Source organism: Piliocolobus tephrosceles, chromosome 5, assembly GCF_002776525.5.
Source record: "Piliocolobus tephrosceles isolate RC106 chromosome 5, ASM277652v3, whole genome shotgun sequence".
NCBI classification, from domain to species: Eukaryota; Metazoa; Chordata; class Mammalia; order Primates; family Cercopithecidae; genus Piliocolobus; species Piliocolobus tephrosceles.
This window is the reverse complement of record NC_045438.1, coordinates 9,456,986-9,475,814: the sequence shown is the minus strand read 5'-3', so window position 1 is coordinate 9,475,814 and position 18,829 is coordinate 9,456,986.

The window sequence follows — 18,829 nt, the reverse complement described above, 5'->3', positions numbered from 1 at the left end:
CTTTCTTTCTTTCTTTCTTTCTTTCTTTCTTTCTTTCTTTCTTTCTTCTTTCTCCTTTCTCTTCCTTCTTTTTTTAATATCAGTAGCTATTGATGCACAAATTAAAAAGTATTCCATCAAGTCATTTAGGGAAAATATTACATCTTGCCTTCATAGATGTTATTTTACATATTTCTCCAAAGTGATTCAATTTGGGCCTCTATTTGGGCCTCTAGTCCAGCTAGTTGTGGAAAGTCTTATATTGACAATTCATAAACCCAATGACTTCCAGGTTAAAAATGAAAATTCAAGTTAAATTAATTTATACTTCTTCTCTTCCTTTATTCCCCCCCCCTTCTCCCTGGAGGTGATATAAATTATAATGGGGGAGGTACTTAACATATTATTCTGTTACCCAGGGAGGGTCTTCAATGAGTGCCATCCTCATTTTTAGCAGCTTCCACCAAGATGTTATTGATCTTGCTGGGTCTTCAGCATCGGCTTGGCTTGTGTTTTCACTTTCCCAGCCTTAGCCTGTACTAGTCAAATTCCCATGTGCTATGAGTCCCTGTCCTCACTCTCAGTCCCTACAAATTTGTCAGCCAGCTGATTGTTTTAGAGAATGCTTTAGAACTCTCAGGTGCTTTTCCATCACTGATTCTGGTGCATGCACCTAGGCACTTCCATCAGCTGTAGTTCTTGACAATTTCAACCTCCTGTGCCTCAAGGGGGTTCTCTATAAGGATTTCATTTTCTCCGGGGATGTGGGTCTCCCTACTTCTCAGAAACCTAGACAGTATCACATTACAGTCCCCTCTATCTTCCTCCTTCCCTCTGCAATCATACTTTTTCTCCTTTTAGGTGAGTAAAACTAAGGTATTTCACTAATCTCTGATGCATGAGTCATAGCCTGTGTCTTGAACCTCACAACTTTGCTCTTGATATGCAAAGGCCAGTTATCTGTAATTCTCAGAGTAACATTTTTTACTCAATAAAGGCTGCATATTGCACATCAAAAGCACATTAACTTTAAAACTACTGTCTGCATTTAATTTAAAAAATCTATTTAGCTTGGCTCAAAGTCAAGCTTTGTGCTCGAGGCCACCACATATAGAAAGTGAGAGATGCTACCTGAATTATGAGGGAAAGGAAGGACTACATAAAAAGCTGTAAAACAGCAAGCTCTTAATATATATCACCATATTATCCCATTATTATTTGATACCTATTTATGTATTAGCCAAAATAGGCTTTCTTCTGTAACAAAGTTTCCAAAAATCTAATGCAATAAAGGTTTATTTCTTGCCCATTCCCAGAGCAATGCAAGAAGTTGGGGGATGGGACAATAGATGGTAGCGATACTCATTTAGGGACCTATGGTCCTTCCATCTGGTGAGTCCACTATCTTTCAAGGCCTCAGAAGATTCCACTGGATTTCTGCATCTGCCAGAAGGCAGGAAAGAGAAAGTGAATGGAAGGCCCATGAAATATTTTGTGGATTAGTTAGTTTGGTAGATAGAATTCTGAGATGGTGTCCAAGATTCCCCACTCCCTTCTATACACACTTTTTGATTATGAGATATTTGACTCCTGTGCTTAGGCTATGCTATTTGGCACAGTTGAGTTTTAGAAAGAGAGCTTATCCAAGTGGGCCTGATCCAGTTATATAAGACTTGGTCAGAGACTGGAAATCAGAGACCCAAGACAAGAGACAATTGATGTGAATTAATTCACATCAAGATTTAAGATAAAATAGTTACATGTAAAACCCAAAACTATAAAAACTCTGGAAGACAACGTAGGCAATACTATCCTGGACATAGGAATGGGCAAAGATTTCATGACAAAGACATCAAAAGCAATTGCAACAAAAGCAAAAAATGACAAATGGGATCTCATTAAATTTAAGAACTTCTGGATAGCTAAAAAAAAAAAAAAAAAAAACAACAACAATCAACAGAGTTAATAGACCACCCACAGAATAGGAGAAAATATTTGCAGACTATGCATCTAACAGAGGCGTCTTATCCAGCATCTATAAGGAGCTTAAATTTATAAGAGAAAAACAAATAACCCTGTTAAAATGTGAGCAAAGGACAGGAACAGACACTTTTTCAAGAGAAGACATACATGTGGCCAATAAGCATATTTTATAAAGCTCAGGATCACTGCACATTAGAGAAATGCAAATTGAAACCACAGTGAGATGTCATCTCACAGTAGTCAGAATGGCTACTATTAAAAAGTCAAAGAGTAACAGATGCTGGCAAGGTTGCAAAGAAAAGGGAGCACTTATATACTGTTCGTATGAGTCTAAATTAGTTTAACCATTGTGGAAAGCACTATGGTGATTCCTCAAAGAGCTAAAAACAGAACTACCATTTGACCCAGCAATCTCATTACTGAGTATATACCCAAAGGACTATAAATCACTCTACTATAAAGACACGTGCCCACATATGTTTACTGCAGCACTATTCACAATAGCAAATGCATGGAATCAACCTAAATGCCTATCAATGATAGACTGGATAAAGAAAATGTGGTACATAAATAGTGTGGAATACTATGCAGCCACAAAAAAGAATGAGGTCTTGTCTTTTACAGGAACATGGATTGAGCTGGAGGTGATTATCCTTAGCAAACTTACACAGGAACAGAAAATCAAATACAATATGTGCTCAATTATAAGTCAGAGCTAAGTGATGAGAACTCATTAAAACAAAGAAGGGAACAACAAACACTAGGGCCTAATTGAGGATGGAGAGGGAAAGGGGCAGAAAAAATAACTATTGAGTATTAGGCTTCATAACTGGTTGATGAAATAATCTGTACAACAAACCCTCATGACAAGAGTTTACCTATATAAGAAACCTTCACATATACCCTGAACCTAAAATTAAGGTTTAAAAAAGTAAAAAAAAAAAAAAAAAAAAAAAAAAGAATTAAGATAGAACAATGAAAATTAAGAATTGAAGCTAGAGGGGCTACATGACAAAGACCTGAGAGCAATCTGAAGCAGACAGACAGCTTGTAGGGAAATTAGGATCTCAACCTACAGCTTCAGGAAATGAATTTTGCCAACAACCAATGAACGTGAAACATCCTGGAGCCCCATATAAGAACAACAGACACCAACTCCCTAACCTGTCAATATCCTGTGACATAATGAGCAGAGTACCCAGTAATGCCATACCCCAAAATCTGACCTAAAGAAACTGTGAGATAACTAATTTGTTTTTGTTTTTGTTTTGAGACAGAATCTTGCTCTGTCACCCAAGCTGGAGCGCAATGGCACAATCTTGGCTCACTGCAACCTCTGCCTCCCGGGTTCAAATGATTCTCCTGCCTCAGCCTCCTGAGTAGCTGGGACTACAGGTATGCAACACGGCATCTGGCTAATTTTTTTATTTTTAGTAGAGACAAGGTTTCATCATATTGGCCAGGCTGGTCTCAAACTCCTGACCTCGTGATCTGTTACAGGCGTGAGCCACTGCACCCAGCCTAATTTGTATTTTTTTGTTTTTGTTTTTTTGTTTTTTTGAGACAGAATTTTGTTCTGTCACCAGGCTGGAGTGCAGTGGCGTGAACTCTGCTCACTGCAACCTCCACCTCCCAGGTTCTAGGGATTCTCCTGCCTCAGCCTCCCAAGTAGCTGGGACTACAGGTGTGCACGACCATGCTCAGATAATTTTTGTATTTTTAGTAGAGATGGGTTTTCATCATGTTGGCCAGGATGGTCTTGATCTCTTGACCTCGTGATCCGCCCACCTCGGCCTCCCAAAGTGCTGGGATTACAGGCGTGAGCCACAGCGCCTGGACTAATTTGTATTTTTTTAATGTTGCTAAGCTTGTGGCAATTTCTTATGCAGCAACAGGCAACTAATATCACTTGGAAGTGACTTACCTCACTTTCGCCTACACTGCATTAAACAAAATTAATCATTCAAGCCCATCTAGCTGAAAGAGACACTGGAAAATGTAGATCAATTTGTTCCTAGGAACAAAAGGAAATGAATTGTTGAGCACATAGTAGTGACTTTGCCATTGTTATTTCTTTTAGCCAAAGATAACCGAGTCATATTCTCTGGGGCCTTTAAAATATACATCCTGATACATTGCAGTACTTAATATGATTCACTCATTTTGTTTTCTCACAAAAATGATAAATGTAATGTCAGCTATATTTAATGTTTAGGCTTGATTTTTATCTGAATATATTAGGTGAAATTCAACAAGCTATTTTGCCACTCCATTTCATTTCTGCTTCTATATAAAATAGCAGACGGATAATAATCCAAATCACACATAAAAGGACAGATACTGAACCTTTAATAGAGCATCTGAAAAGGAGAGCTCAGGTACTGGCTTAACAGACATGGAAATTAAAACTATTCCCTCTTGGGTCGTGTCAATGACCATATCAATACATTCTGATATTCTCAATAGGAAAATCAATATAACTAATGCTTGGGTTCATTATTCTCTCTCTGCCTTTCTTTTAAGAAATGTTTCTGACATAAATTTAATGTATAGCTGACACGTTGAAATGTAATGTGTTGGTGGCTTTTTGCTTATTTTGTTCTGAATATTCTCACACAGATCTTATTCACGAAAATATTTTTTTATCAATTACAGATGCTCTCCCTCCAACTGAGATTTTTGTCTTCAGTTCTAGACTTGAATTTTCAGTTTCTTAATCAACATTTTCACCTGGTTATATGAAACTGTTTCAGACCTAATAACATTTCAAAAATTGTACTCACCATATTTCAACCCAAACTCACTTCCAAACCTTGTATTTCTTATCTTAATGAATCATATCACATTCATTCAGTTCCAAGTTGGAAATTTGAGAGTAATCTTAAACTCTTTTTCTCTTATGTCATTCAATCTGTCACCTAGTCATATCTTCTCTATGTTCCACAAAGCATTCAGATCTTTACTCCCTATTTCAACTAGATTTCATTAGCTCAGACCTGCCTTAATTCTCTAGAATACTAGAATAGCTTTTTAATCAATTTCCCCACCCCAATCGAATTATCTGCCACATAGTTGTGAGAGTGATATTTCTAAAATGCAAGTCTTATAAGCACATGCTTAAAATCATTTAGGGACTCCTTTTTGCAATTAGGTAAAAGTCCAAAGTTTTAGATAGTTACCTGGATCCTTATTATCTGGACCCTACTTACATTTCCATCTAATCTTTTGCTACAACCTCAAGAGATCACTCTTAACCAGCTTTATAGAAATTCTTGCAGTTTTCTGATGAGGCATACTCTCTGGCACCTTTGAGTCATTTCAGTATCTTTTTCTTAATTTACATTTCAAACTTATTGAATAATAATTGCTATTAAAGACTTTAAATCATATCTTTCCTTTGAAGACTTTGTTAACTTTCTTGGATAAAGTGAGGTCCTCTTGAGAAATTTTGTAACTATGGGCCTCTACCATAATCATCTTTCCAATTATGTTCTTATTGCCAATTTTTAAATGTCTCCTACAGTTGCTAGATGTTTTGGGGGTGAGGCCTACCACTCATTTAATCTCCATGTACTCAGACAACAGCTTAACATATAAAACATGGGAGATACTCAAAATTGTTCTATGAATGGACAGATAAATCAACCACAGGGAGGGAGTTAATTTGAGAGGAAGTTGTGGGATATAATTCAAAACACATAGTAACAAAATGTTTGAGAGAAAGAATTGTGGTGGTTTACTCCACTTTCCTTTTTTTGGTCTTGACTTTCAGAATGATGTTTTCTTCTTTATACTTCCCCAGAGACAATGTGTAATAGGCAATTCTGTATTGATTAATAACCAGAATGCAAAATTATTATATTACTTTTTTAAAAATTGCTGTTCGTAACATAAAAATAACAGACAAAGATTTGAATGAATCTTTTGAAATTTTGTGTAATTTCTATTTAGATTGATTTATATATAAAGAAGGGGGTAAGTAAATTTTTTTCATTCAAAATAACTAAATATTTCAAGCAAACATTTTAGGATAAATGATCAACGTCTGAAATTCCTTTAAAAAGTGAAATACGTAATGCGATTCTTCAAGAGGGGCTTTTTTTTTTCCTTATATTTCATTTCACTCAGGAAGATATGGTAAATTATTGTCAGGTTTAGTTAAATTTTGTAAAAGACCTTTTTCAGGAAGACAGGCATTATAACAAGCTTGCATTTCTTCCTTGATTCTGGAAATTGATACACTGAAAGCAGTTCATAACAGTAAAGCTGTATCTAAGTTTACGTTTTCACCAAACTCAACCCTCTGTAACGTAGCCCCCAAAACAAAGAATAGGGAAAATAGTTTATAAACAATGAAGTATTCAAGACTGAGGCGATCATGGTTTTCACTGGAATTCATGAAAGCTACAGTTTCAATAGTTCTAAGATTCATTATACAAGTTTTAGAGATAGATAAAGAGAGAGAGAGACGGGGGGGGGAGAGAGAGAGGAGAGTGGGGAGAGGGAGAGAACGACTAAAGTGCGCACTTCTGTGTATGTGCTTATGCCTAATTGCCTTATCTTCATATGAATCATCTATAAAGTCAAGCTTATCATTTCAGTGAGTCCTTAAATCATGCACAACATCACTTAAATAAAAATTTGGCCTTTCCCCTTTCCTTTCCCTTTACTTTCTATATATAGAATTTGAGCTGTATAAAAGTGAAATTTTACTCAAGGATTAACCAATTAAATATCTATCTTCTTCATTCGAACAGATTCAATATACCAAAATTGAAAGAAGCCTGAAAATCCCTTCGTGGCCTTTGTTACTGTTTCAGGCCTTTTGATTTTATAAGCTCTGGATTTTTATCTTAAGTTTGAATACAAAGAGCAACTTAGATTCGTAATGTGCCCTGTGAAATCCCATATGTGTTTTCCTTCTCTGTGCCTCATTTTCCTGCATTCCTAGTATATGATGAATCCTGTTCTCAGTTTACAGGGATGTGGACTATTTTGGGTCATGTCCAAGCATTTAACATTCTGGAAAAGGCAGCAGTGTTTTAAAGGGCGTCTTCATCAGAAGACCTCTGAGATTTCATAGTTACACAAAAATGAAAGTTATTCTCACTCAAAGTAAATTACTTCACATTGAATTTCTCATTTATCTAAAAGTTCCATTCATCTTTAACAATGTTATTTGTTCATTTTGTCCTTTCCTTGAATGAAGAAAAATATACTTTATGATCTCTCAGTAAAAAATACATGTTTAAACAAGTATCTCTTAATATATTATATGTGAGCACAAATGAACAAGTTTTAATATTAATTGAAAGTTATTTCTGTTTAGTTAATCTTACATTATACGATGACTTAAAATTATCAGTGATAGGCCGGGCGTGGTGGCTCAAGCCTGTAATGCCAGCACTTTGGCAGGCCGAGATGGGCGGATCCCAAGGTCAGGAGATCGAGACCATCCTGGCTAACATGGTGAAACCCCGTCTCTACTAAAATACAAAAAACTACCTGGGCTAGATGGCGGGCGCCTGTAGTCCCAGCTACTCCGGAGTCTGAGGCAGGAGAATGGCGTGAACCCAGGAGACGGATCTTGCAGTGAGCTGAGATCCGGCCACTGCACTCCACCCTGGGTGACAGCGCGAGACTCAGTCTCAAAAAAAAAAAAAAAAAAAAAAAAAAAAAAATTATCAGTAATAAATTGCTCTTTATTGATAATTTACGTAGCAAATTTTTCCAAGTCTAGAGTAATGATTTTTGTTTTTTAATAACACCAATAAGTACAATTTTTGATGCATATTTTACATAAAGTTTTCATATTTACATACTTTGTAATATGGCATTTGCCTGGAAAAGTGTGTTAAGGGAGTTAGGAAATACCTATATAAATCAAAAATTCTGTGATCTTCATGAAGTCTATCTGTAAAGCTAATGATTGCTACAAATAATATCATTAATCTTGACTAATACCTAAATAGAAAAATGATTTAAACATGGAGGGGAAGAGAGATTTACTTGCTTTAAATGAACAGATTCCAAAGTTACTAAGTTGTTTCATGCTGAAGGATTGGGTAAACGATTATATGCCTCTGGTAACATTCTTGACAAATAATCTTATGAGACAATGGGTATTTAATGAACACCTGTGTCCTTTGCATGACCTAGGTGCTACAGACTTCACTTTATAGCTTATAGTCTCTGGCCCACATTGGAAATACAGTATTTTGGGTGAGGAAAGACATATCCACAAGGAAACATCATTATATGTGGCAATTTATTTGATACTCAAATGTAAAAGTGTGATGCATTATTTGGTACAGAAAAATAGATAATGGATCTGCATGTAATAAAATGGTATATGTAGTACAATTACAAAATGCAACAGAAGACAAGCTAAAGGACACTTTCATCATCATCATCAACAGGAGTCAACTGTGAAGAAAAGACAATAAACTGGATTTTCAAATAGCTCTGTCTGAAAAAATGCTATATCCATTATGATGCAAAATACAGGATATTTTAAAATTAGGGTGAGAGACCTTATACTTCAGTTGTAACTTATTGGCCTTCACTATTTCTACTTTAAAAAGCAATAATATTACCTAGATCACCGAATTGTTTTAGGATATAATGTGGTAATATATTGAAAACTTCTAGCAAAATACCTGATAATGGCTACCACTCAGTAAATGATGATGTTTATTATTATTTTGTGTTTAATTTAAAAAATAAGATAGACTAAATCTGCATGACTGAGACTTCTTAAGTTTTCCCTGGCATCTCAAGATAAAACACTTTATAGTTTTTATGTAAGTATAGATTATTTACATGATACTATCATATTTTTATGTCATCTATGATTATATATGTATATTTATATTTGCATGTGTATCCAGACTAATAAAAATATGAATGACTAATTTCAATATAAATTCACATGATGTGTACATGTGCATATATATGTGTGTATGCATACATAAATATGTTTTTGTGCTTATACATATAGAGATACTTATTCATTATTCTCTTCCCTCAAATTGAAGCAGTAGGCAGTGCTTTAAATCCAGTTACTTCTATTCAGGCTCATTTATCAAACTTTCTTTTTTGATGTGAAAGTTCTCTACTTTGTCTTTATTTTAGTATGACTTCTTGCCTCATAATGTAAATAAAAACAAAGAGAATCTTATTTTTACAAAGGAAAAAAAAACCTTAGACAAAAATAATTTTGAGAAATAAAAGTGGATAAGTATTTTCAAAATAAATGTACTAAACATGATTAATACACTAAAATATAATATTTTTATAACTCAAAATATTTCAATTAGTGAAACACTCACAGAACTAGAGGATCATTCTGGGTATGCAGATCGTATTCCCAGTGTAAGGAACTTCGAGAACAATTATCGGCATACTAAATGGATGGCGAAAACAATGTCGCCAATAGTGCTAATAAGTGCTGGCTTATCCTTAAAGAATGATGAAGCAGTACCAACATTCTTCTACAGTTTTTTTTTTTTTAACTAAAAACATTGTAAGTTTGGAAACAAATTGATACAAATCAGCCCCTTCCAATTGTTAATGCACCTTTTAAATAAACAAACCTCCATTTTTTTTCCTGAAAATATTTCTCCAAATAGAAATGTCAGTGAGTAACCATCCTCCTTTCTTATCTTGCTTCCTTTCTTTTTCAAATGCCTACATAATGCTAACTATGTAGAAACTGTTTTATAAGCATAAACTTGCCCAGTACTCAGAACAAGCCCATGATACAGGTATTACTATCCCTATTTTAGAAATTGCATAGTTATCATTTTTGGTTTTAATTATATTGAATAAAGTGTAGTAACTAAGCTTTTAAAGGATATATACATCTCTTATGATTTTGAGAAGCTCTTTGGTTCCATATAGGCAAATGCGAGCATGCATTTAAGTAATTCACCAAAAAATTGGTAAAAGAAAAGGTTATTTAATTAAGTTAGTACTGACCATTTTGGCCTTAAAATAATAGACTCATTTACAAAATTTCCTTTCTTTTTTTCCTCTTTTCTTTCCCCTTCTCCCTCCCTTTCTTCGTTCCCTTCCTTCATTCCTTCTTCCCTTCTGTCTCTCTTCTCTCACTCTCCTTCTCTCTCTCACTTTTGTGTTTTTTGGTTTTAGAAAATAAGGTGTTTTTTTTTTTTAAATTAAAGTTAGTGTAATATAAGGTACTACCAGACAGAATTGTAATTTTAGTCTCTGATTCCATGAATTATGGTATATCCATTCAAACCTACATGCAGCCATGAACATTAGGTCTATGTGAATTTTCTATAAAGCAGAACAATGATATAGCCTTTATTTCAACCTAGTTGAGAAAGGAATAATATGTATAGTTAATACAGATGTCATTTATGCAAGCATTTTTTTGTCAGGGTTGATTTCTAGTTTTTACTACACAAACTCTTTTGTACATATTTTATTTCTTAAAATTAGTTTGCATTACTTTTGTTGTAAAATTATAATTAATGACTCTGAATATTACATATTTTAAAAATAATTTTAAATAATATTTTACTATGTCAAATAATTTTCATGATTAGACAAAAGGGCAGGTTAAAAATTGGATCTATAATTAATGTACAAATACAAGCAAAGAAAATTATCCTATATTTGTTTTGTCAATTCTTCCCCCAGAATACCTCTATACTTCTTCCATCTTTCCCCATATTCACTGCCACACATTTATCTAAGGCATCATTTTGCTTCTCCAGATAATTAAAATGTTTTCCTGACCAATATTTCTGTTTTTTTAATCTCACTTCATTTCAAAATGATCTTTGAAAAATGTGTACCGCATAACTCTCTTAACTAAATCCTTTACTATCTTCCCATTGCTTTTAGACTAAATTTAAATTTACAGCACAGCCTACAAAATTTTCATCATGCATGTCACACCTAGCTTTCTAAAAATCTTTCATAGTCCTTTCTTTGTTATATGCAACAGTGTTATTAGGCTCTGGTTTATTTTTCTGTGTAAGAGCTGGAGAGTCAATAAGAATAATGTTGTCTTTCTCAAATATTATTGACTCCAAAAAAATTAAGTTACCTTTTATGTTACCCTCATGCACATATTTTACTGAAACAAAAGTTTTACCAAACAATATTTTTTAGCTCTAATGCACTCTAATATTTATATCCTTTTCTTTCTACTATATTTACCAAAAAAAAAAAAAAAAAAAAAAAACACTTGGCAATTGGTTCACTAAATTGATTTAATGACCCTTTAATGAATCAGAACCCACAGTCTGAAAAACACTGGTGTATTTAGTGGTTACGAGTTCATGCTCTAAAGTTGACAAAAATGAATTTATATCTTGAGACAACCATCGACTGACTGTGTAATTTTGGCAAACTTGACCTCTGAATCACAGTTTCTTCATTTAAAATGGTAAGTAATAATAGTATTTTCTTTACGTCATTGATATAACGATGAAATTACAAAATGCATATGAAGTACTTAGACCAGTGCCTGAGACTGATAAAAATGATTTTTATTATTGATACTATTGCGAATATTATTTGCTGTACATATAGGTCTTTTTTTTTTTACTAGAATATTATTTTCCAATGTTCCACACCCATATTTTATGGGTAATTCCACCTCATTCTTAAAGTGTTACATCTGCAATATCTTCTTTGACTCACTAGGTCTGGACTCCCAACTCAGCTGCCTTCAGAGGCTGAGTAGGCAACTGAAATTCATGAAGTCATTCTATGTGATATAATGCCATGATCATACCTGGGGCAAAATAGGGACATGGGACAGTATATATATATACACACACACACACACCCCACATGTATACACAATCACACACTCACACGACAGCTGATTTGCAGTTTACACCTGACATTAGATCCTCTCTCTATAGCTTCACATAGCAGCCTATACTTTGCTTTCTACAACATTATCAATACTGTGAATATTTGTTTACCATCTCTCTTCCCGCCAAAAACTATAATTAACTCCATGTGGATAAAGCTATAACTGCTTTATTTACTTTTGTATTCCTAGCCCCAAGCCCAGTGCTTGGCATATGGTGTTCCTGAGGGAATAGAACAGAATGGAGAGAAATCTACCTTTATTAATGTCCTAGTATGAGCCTAACGCGTGCTTACTTGAGAGGTCCGACAGGTCTTGCCTTTGTTGAAAGACTGCCTGGCATCAAATTGCCTAAATTGGAAAAGAGGCTTAAGGACAGTGGGCCATGCTAGAGGGAAGGGCTACTTCTGTATATAGCACCACTGATGATGACTAGCTTGGTCATCAGTATCATCACCAACACTATTATTCTCAATGCTATTAGCCCTATCTTTATGGATTTGTGCTTAATCTTGGAAGAAGAATCTAGAATCCCAGCCACTTTACTAAAATCCCTCTGGAAGATTCAGAGTGCAAATCAGCATGAGTGGATTCAGCAACATTGATGCCAGAAACTTTGACAGCAATAGCAGGAAGCATTGTCAGCTATACGATGATGCTGTATTTTTCTGCTTCAGCTATTGGCAGGCTTGGAACAGGCTCAATGGCAATAGTGTCAACATGAGAGGGGAATGGTGCGTTTCTAAAGCAGCCATCTCACAGACAAGGAACTGTTGTGTCTGTGGAATCCCTCCTGGTTACCCAAATTTGGGGTTTGAGAATATTTGTAAGACCTCTTGGATGGTTTCAAAGATAAGTTGAGAAGGCTTTGGTAATTTAAGTTGGGCTAAAATTCTAGAACATATGGATGAGGGCACAGCAGAAAAAATACAGTTTGGAGACATTGAGATCCAAGTTTTAGTCTCAGATTGGAGAAACATAAAAATTATTATAATGGTTGGTCCGTGGAAATTATGGGTAATTTTTTAATGGTATCTTTTCTGAAATGTTTATAATGCAGTTTGTTGTTTCCAAAATGAAAACTAATATTTTAAAAGAATGCTAGTAACACTAATAGTCTAATTTTAAAAAATTATGTATGTTAATAAATTTGCTATGATATATGGAATGTGTGTGTGTGTGTGCAAACCTGTAATAGAGTTCAAGATATGTAACTTAGCAACTGAGTTGCTAAACTCAATTCATAAAAGAGAAACCTGAAACTTGTGACTTGTCCAGATTTTTCCATAAAAATAGGAATTAAATATGCATTAGAACAACCAGCTCACATAAATATTATTTAGCCTCCTTTGATTGAATACTTCAAATTAAGTAGCAAAGTAAAATAAAATTCTCAAGATAGGAGGAGGCTGGTATTTTTGTGTGCGTGTGTGTGTGTGTGACAGTGAAAGGCTGAAAGTAATTGTTGAGCTCGTTGGGAGGTGCTGAAATAACAGGGTATACAGTAATCTTTATTTTTTCCCTCCTAAATAAATGATTCAAGTATGTTTTACATTTATATTGATTTTTATTTTCTCTAAAATTATTACTTAGTGACAGGCAAACACTACTAGCATTATTTTATATATAACTAAATGATAGAAATGAGAGATTTATATGTAGCCCAGAAGTTTCAGGGAGATGAAGCAGATACTATCCATATAAGTGTCATAGACTAGCTTAGCAAATGATTTCGCATTTAAAATGGAATTAAAGTACTTATTTACCTCAGAGGAGTTAAAACATAAATGCACTAATAGTAATTTTGTGAATATTAAAACTGTGTTCCATTTTGATAAAATATGCTTTAATGAATCCTCCTGCATTCACTCATTACAGAAGGCATACATGTGTTCTCCTATGTACCAACAGAAAAACTTTCACTGCAAGAAGAGAAAAAAAAACCATGACATTTAAATTCAGCATACAATTTTTTCTTTTAGTCCTGAGATTGGAAAACTATTAGTGTTGGGTTAATGTACTGACCAGTGTAGAAATAGGATCTGAAAATGGTTCCAATTCTCTCTTTTATTTATGTACTCACATGCATATACACTTATCTATGATAACTATCTATTTTATAAATTCTCAGAAGAAATGAAAGGCAAATCAAATAAAGCTGGTTTGAATAATTTCAGACTGAAATAATGCAGTAATTATAACTTGTGTATGGATGGAATGTATCTCCCAAATAATAACCTCCAAACCCATGTGGCCAACTATTGGAAAATCACTGTCATGCACCATAAGACATCAGCCATTAGTTCCTGCTCATGTGCCATTTGCCATTCCTCTGGGTTATGCAGTGCAGTAATGCTGAGTATACTCTTTGATGTTATCTCTCTGAATCCTGTTTGTTGCAAGCTCATCACACTTCTGACTGACTCTGAAAAATGGCAGCTAGCTTTGGGGTCGACAGTGGGAGGGAAGGGTGCTTAGCTACTTTTAAGCTACAAAGAATATGCTAAATCATGCTTCGGTGTGGCATGAAATCAGAGTGTTACTGGAGATAACAAAAAACAAAAAAGTAGAAAACAAGCTGTCATAAACTGCTCTAGAATAATTCAATTTTTGTACTTACAAATGCAATCTATAAGAGATAAAATATAAAGTACATAGTAAGCCTTTCATCCTGCATATATTGGTAATGAAGAAGAACGCTATGTTGCGGGTAATGAAAGACTGGACCATTAACGTTCAAGTGTCAGGCTGCTTTCATTGCTTGCTCCAAAATATAAATGAGTAATATACAAGAGAGTATAGTTAAAAAATACTGTAGTGCTAGATAGTCATGTGAAAATCAAGAATTGCTTTGACATATTAAATGTAATTTTAATAGCATATTAATTATGTAATTAATAGCATCACTGGGCACTTACACATATATTTATTTGATGCTTTCATCAACCCTATTTTGTAGGCATTACTCTTGTTTTCAGATGCGGAGGTCAATTAGTACGCTAAATGACTTGCCTAAGATTACACAGACAACAAGCAGGAGCCACGGGTTAAGGATCAGAGCTTCGACTTCAATAACATGACCCTGTGCTTGTAATCGGGTAGTTGAGGCCAGAAGACCAACTGAGTGTGCTCAGTTGTTTAAGACCCTTTGGCCTTTGGAATGCTTCAAATCCATTATTTTATTTATTTGTTTTATTTTTATTTTTATAGATGGGATCTCACTCTTTTTGTCCAGTCTAAAGTGCAGTGGTGCAATCATAGCTCACTGCAGCCACCAGCTCCTGGGCTCAAGAGATTCTCTTGCTTCAGCCTCCTGAGCAGCTGGGACCACAGGTGTGTGCCACCATGCTTGGCTATTTTTTTGTAGAGTTGGGGGTCTCACTTTGTTGGCAAGGGTGGTCTCTGTCCTGAAGTGATCCTCCCACCTTGGCCTCCCAAAGTGTTGGAATTATAGGCTTGAGTCATGGCACCAAACCCTGAATCCATTTTATGGTAAGTGGTTGACTTATCCAATTCTAGCGTTAGCATAATGCTCTGGCTTTTTGCACATTATGCCAAACATGCTTGTTCAGAAAGGAATGCCATTTTGGAATAACACGGTTCAATATGTGAATTATTAAAAATAAAATAATATTTTTAAAAATTCACTTTATATATTCAACTACCCTAAGACTTAACGCAAATCTTCTACCTTTTTTCCTTTTTTTTCATGAGATCCATGAGGGATGATTGCTCATGGATCTTCAAAACATGCTTACCAGCATTCTTTCACAGAGACGTGAGACATACCTTTCTCTTCTTTAAAAGTCCTTATTGAGCGCCAATTCCTCCAGAAAGTTTACACCATCTCCTACTCAAAGCAGCCTTGGACCACAAAGTCTACCATATTCTGCATTTTCCCATAGGTAAATAATTATTTCTGCAAAGCAAATATGTGACTTAGGTCTCTGTTGCTTCAGTTTTGAGGTATAAAATATCTGGGTCTATTTTTGATGTTTTCTCAAGCCTTCTTGAAAAAATTCTAGCTATGCTGAATTTCTTAGAAATTAGTTTTTCATTTTCAGACACAAAATAATTTTAGCAGCTAGCTTTTACTGCATCTAGATATTTATCTAAATTTTACTGGATTTACATATATCTGCAGGCTTTGAGGATCTGAAACCATAATGTGTCTCTCTTTCTTGCTTTTGCTGACCCAGAAATACGAATCTTTTAAGTTCAACTTCAAATGCTATATCTCTTTTTGAAAAACAAACAAAAATCCTAGTTTGAAGGAAGTTTACCTCCCAGGTACCAATATGTTTGGAACACTAAGAAACTAAAAAAAAAAATACTATTTTTATATTTTCCATTGTCACCCATATATTAATGTATTTTGTTCACATTTTTTGACTTTGCTAGATTAATAAGGAATTTAGGCATCAAAAATTCTCCATGAAAAGAGGGAGATTTCAGACACAAATTCAAGTAAATAAGTGAACTCTCAACAATTGGAATTCTCAAGCCATAGTGAAAGTAAATATTGCATTGATAAGAATATAAATTCTGGTTCCCAACTCAAGAGAATCTGATTTCAGTAGTGATTGGAGCAAAATGTCTATTTTTAAAACATGTACTTGTAACTATCACTCTTCCGTAAATACTGAACTGGAAGAGGAGGTTTATGCCTGGCTTCTTCATATATTCACAAGGAAATTCTTGTGTCCTAGGAGAATGTTAGGGGGCAAAGATTGGGCAAGTAAATGGAGGTGGTGGTGCTATAGTCGCCTGCAGAAATAGAGGCAGAGTTAGCTGAAGTGTTGCTCAGCCCTGGCCCAGAGTGGCTTGGCCTCCCAGTTCCCTGGCCAGAGCCTGTGTGTAGATGAGAGATTCCCTGGCCTGAGTGTCGTGGAGCTCACTCTCATCATCATGGCTGCCCTCCCTGAAAAAGGGGACACCTATCTCATCCCTACCCCAACCCATCATGGCCCCACATTGTCCCATCCCCTGATAAACCTTATTGCTTTGTGGGGAATAATCTCCCCCAAAAAACAAAAAAATCATTCCATGGACTCTCCTGCCTGTCGGCTACTCCCATATCTGACCATCAGCAGGTGAGAAGCCAGAAGAATGAAGATTGAGTCATGAATCTGGACTTTGTGTTCAAATGGGAAATTGATGAAAGAGAGACAGGTGGAAGTGCAGGCTGAAAACAGATTAAGATGGAAGGTGGTGATGTGGAATACCTTATGTGAAGACAGGGTGTTTACCATAGCACTAGTGTTAAGTACATTTTGGCCAGGTTTACTAAGCTTCAGGCAGGTTCAAAACTCAGCTGCAGTATACTGGGGCAAGAGGCAGCCAAGGAACGTCTGAGTGGTAAGAAATGGCCTCTAAATTTACAATTGACTGAATAATCTCTACATTTTAGAATCATCAGTGTAACACAATGAGGTTAGTGTCATAAATTACAAAGTAATTTGTTATTTTTTGGTCTGGTGATATTCAGACTTATTTTACATTTGTATAGTGTAAATAAGTCTGGTGATATTCAGACTTATTTTACATTTGTATAGATTCTTATTTCAATGATTTTTATTTAAAGAAGATAAAATATAGACTAGTAGTAATTGATATTGGGTATAAATTTCCTCCAGTATATTTGAATTTTACATCCCTGTCCTTGCAATAACGAGCAACATTTTGGAGTACATTACTGCATTAAGTGCATTGTTTTACCCGAAGTTAAAAATATCTATATTTTTATACTGAGCTATATAAATGGCTGAATTTAAAAATGTGTTCATTTATAATCAGACTTGTGGATTTTAACTGCTATCTTTATATGTGTATATATACAAAAAAACACAAATAAATGATAAGTGGAATTGCAAAGCCTAAGCAGATTTTATAGTTGATGTGTTATAAATCTATAAATCTATAATGTATATTTATAGATTATAGTTATACATAAATATATTTATAATTACACATTGATATATAAATATATTAAGATATTTGTATATGATAAATTCATATTTATAGATTCTATTATATATAGTATCTATTTGTAATATATATCTATAAATTATAGAATATATCAAATATACTCTTGAGTAATAGCTAAGATCAATATATGTCCCATTATGATCCAAGTCCTGCCCATCTCTTCAAACTCCCTCTCACCACTTTTCACTTTATTGTTAACTTTGATAAACCTGGCCAGCTTTCTTTTGTTTACTAGAAGACAACACGCCCTGTATTTTCTCAGCATTTTATGCTTTCTACTCTGTCAGGAGCAGTTCCTCTGTTCTTCTTGTATCTGGTCCTTTCTCTGATCATCCATTCTTAAGTAGATTCTTCTTGCTATACTCTAGGATAGCACCTTTTCTTCTTCTTAGCACTTGTGACAAACTGTAATGATTTCCATTATTTGTTTCATCACATACCATTTCCCCAATTAGAATGTAAGTTTCTTAAGGATAGTCACCTGGCATATCTTGTTCACTGTGTATTTAATAAGGTACTGGATGTTCAGTAATAGTTTTTGAATGACTGAAAGAGCACACTTATTTCATAAGTATAGTTTTCTCTTATTTTGTATTCTTGGAAATATGAATACAAATTTCCTGAACCCTCCAGGTCCTAAGCTTGAGTTATATACATATTGAGTAATAGGACTATAAACAAAAGGTAGTTTCTTTCTTCTTGGAGCCTTTATTTGCACTTTCTCTACAGTATTTCTGGAGTATTTTAGGTGTTTACTAACACATACTCTAAAAACACCAGAAACACTGTTGATAATGTCTATACTTACGATTAATAGGGTTGTGCTAAGTTCCTTGCGTTAACAACTGTGAAAATCTACAATTTATGCCAAAAAACTACAAAGTATATTATAAAAACTTCTATGCAATGTGCAGCTATACAAAATACCTAAACATAAGCAGAGGAATAGAATTCAGAAGGAAATGTGCTATATGTTGAAAGTGTTTATCCAAGGGTAGTGGGATAATGGGCAATTTTGATTTT